At 53.7% G+C, this 2,085-nt stretch overlaps 1 pseudogene; it reads left to right on the top strand.

Annotated features, from left to right (window-relative positions):
• The first annotated feature begins 1,357 nt into the window (after positions 1-1,357).
• LOC101394408 (large ribosomal subunit protein eL27 pseudogene) lies at positions 1,358-1,768 on the top strand (annotated as a pseudogene).
• The last annotated feature ends 317 nt before the right edge of the window (positions 1,769-2,085 follow it).

The raw sequence follows: 2,085 nt of genomic DNA, 5'->3' as shown, positions 1-2,085 counted from the left end.
TGCTTACGACACAGCAGCGAGCCAGAGGGATGTGGTCCCTACTGTCATGAAACCAGGGCTAGAGAGAGGGGAGACAAAGAAAAAAGCAAGCCAACAAATAAAGTGATGTCACAGAGTGATCAAGATGACCTCAGGTCGGGGGTAGGGACTCATTTAGAGCCGGTGGCCAGAGAGCACCTCTCCAAGGAGGTGGCACTGGAGCTGAGACCAGAAAGAGAAGAAGGAGTCAGCCACTCAAAGACGTGGGAGGTCGTTCCTGGCAGAGGGAATGAAGAGGGCAAAGGGCTGACAGGGATGCGGGTAGGAGTTTGAATCTTAGTCTAAGGACAGGAAGTCCTCAGACTTCAAACAGCAGAGTGATGTGGTGCTCTGTTTACAGTTTTAAGAACTCTCTGGCTGCTGAGTGGAAGATGAGTTGGAATTGGGCAGGGAGACAGCGAGGAGGCTACTGCAATGGTCCAGGCAAGAGCTGATGGTGGCTGGGCCCTGGGTGTGACCGTGGAGCTGTGGGGAAGGAGATGGACTCATGCATTTTGGAGATGGCACTGCCTGTGGTGGCAGGAGGAGGAAGCACTGGCACTCTTGGGTTCTTGGCCTGAACAGGGCTAGGCTTCTAAGTGGACCAGCTGTATTGGGGCAGTTTTGCATTTTAAACACCTGTTTCTGCCTGGGGCCTCTCTGTCTCAGCCCCCTGGCCTGTCTGACCAGCTCAGACCTCTAAGGGCCAGCCCCTCCTGCCTGCTCTCCTTTGGGAGAGAGGTTCTGGGGGCAGCTGCCCTCCAGGCCTACCCAGGGTTCAGGGGCAGAACATTCTGCTTGGACCCTATATGGGAACCTGTCAGCTCCAGGCAGCTCCCTCCCCCAAAGCTGTATTCTCCACTCGTTCAGTCCTTCCTGGGGGAGAACTTGTGCTTTGCAGATAGACTCTCTCAGGACTCTCGCTCTGGGAACCCAGGCGCCATGTCGTGAGGAAGCCCAAGTCCATGGAGAGCTGCTCAGCTGGACACTCAGCCAACAGCCAGCACCGACCACCCAGCACACGAGTGAAGAAGCCTTCAGAAGATTCCAGCCCCTGCCTCCCAGCTACCCCAGCTAACTGGAGCAGAGATGAGCTGTCTCCACCAAGCCCCGCCCAAACGGCACATTCATGCACACAAGTGTTGCTATTTTAAGTCACGATGCCATGGGGTAGTTTGTTATGCAGCAAGAGATAACGGAATAATAACCTTGAATCCTAGCCCTGCCCTTACCTGCTGTGTGGGCCTGAGTAAGTTGCTTAACCTCTCTGAGTCTCAGTGTCTTCAACTGTGGAATAAAGATAATGATACCCAGGTGGGCTCGAGTGGTTGCTGTTGAAATGGGCAAGTTCATGAAACCCAGGAAGGCGGTGCTGGTCCTGGCCGGATGCTACTCCGGACGCAAAGCGGTCATGGTGAAGAGCATTGATGATGGCACCTCAGACCACCCCTACAGCCATGCTCTGGTGGCTGGAATTGACCACTATCGCCGTAAAGTGACGGCTGTCACAGGCAAGAAGAAAGTCGCCAAGAGGTCAAAGATCAAGTCTTCTGTGGAAGTTTATAACTACAGTCACCTCATGCCCGCAAGGTGTTCTGCGGATGTCCCCCCGGACAGAACTGTCCTCAACAAGGATGTCTTCAGAGACCCTGCTCTCTAACGCAAGGCCCGACGAGAGGCCAAGGTCAAGTTTGAGGAGAGATAAGAGACTGGCCAGAACAAACGGTTCTTCCAGAAGCTGCGGATTTAGATCTGTTTTGTTTCAGTCACTAAAAATTAAGAAAAAGAAAAAGAGAATGATACCCGTTAGAAGTGTCCTCAGGAGAAACCCTCCTAACACCCGGAAGGGCGGACTCCTCTGTGAGGTGTCGCACAGACAGCAGGCAGAGACGTGGGAGGGAGCCCGAGGCTTGCACAATGTATAGTCCAGGGATCTTTGTCCGTTACCCCGAAGCATTCCCTAAAGACCCCAGCTGGACTGGCTGAGGGAGGGATGAGGTGGCATGTGAAGAAATGGATCAATAGGCTGATGGATTCAGTAGAAATGGAGCCAGAGGCTCAGTGCTT

Source organism: Ceratotherium simum, chromosome 21 (genome assembly GCF_057802395.1).
Source record: "Ceratotherium simum simum isolate JZ-2026a chromosome 21, ASM5780239v1, whole genome shotgun sequence".
In the NCBI taxonomy this organism is placed as follows: Eukaryota; Metazoa; Chordata; class Mammalia; order Perissodactyla; family Rhinocerotidae; genus Ceratotherium; species Ceratotherium simum.
The sequence above is the reverse complement of the archived record's forward strand: the minus strand, read 5'-3'. Positions and strand labels throughout refer to the sequence as shown.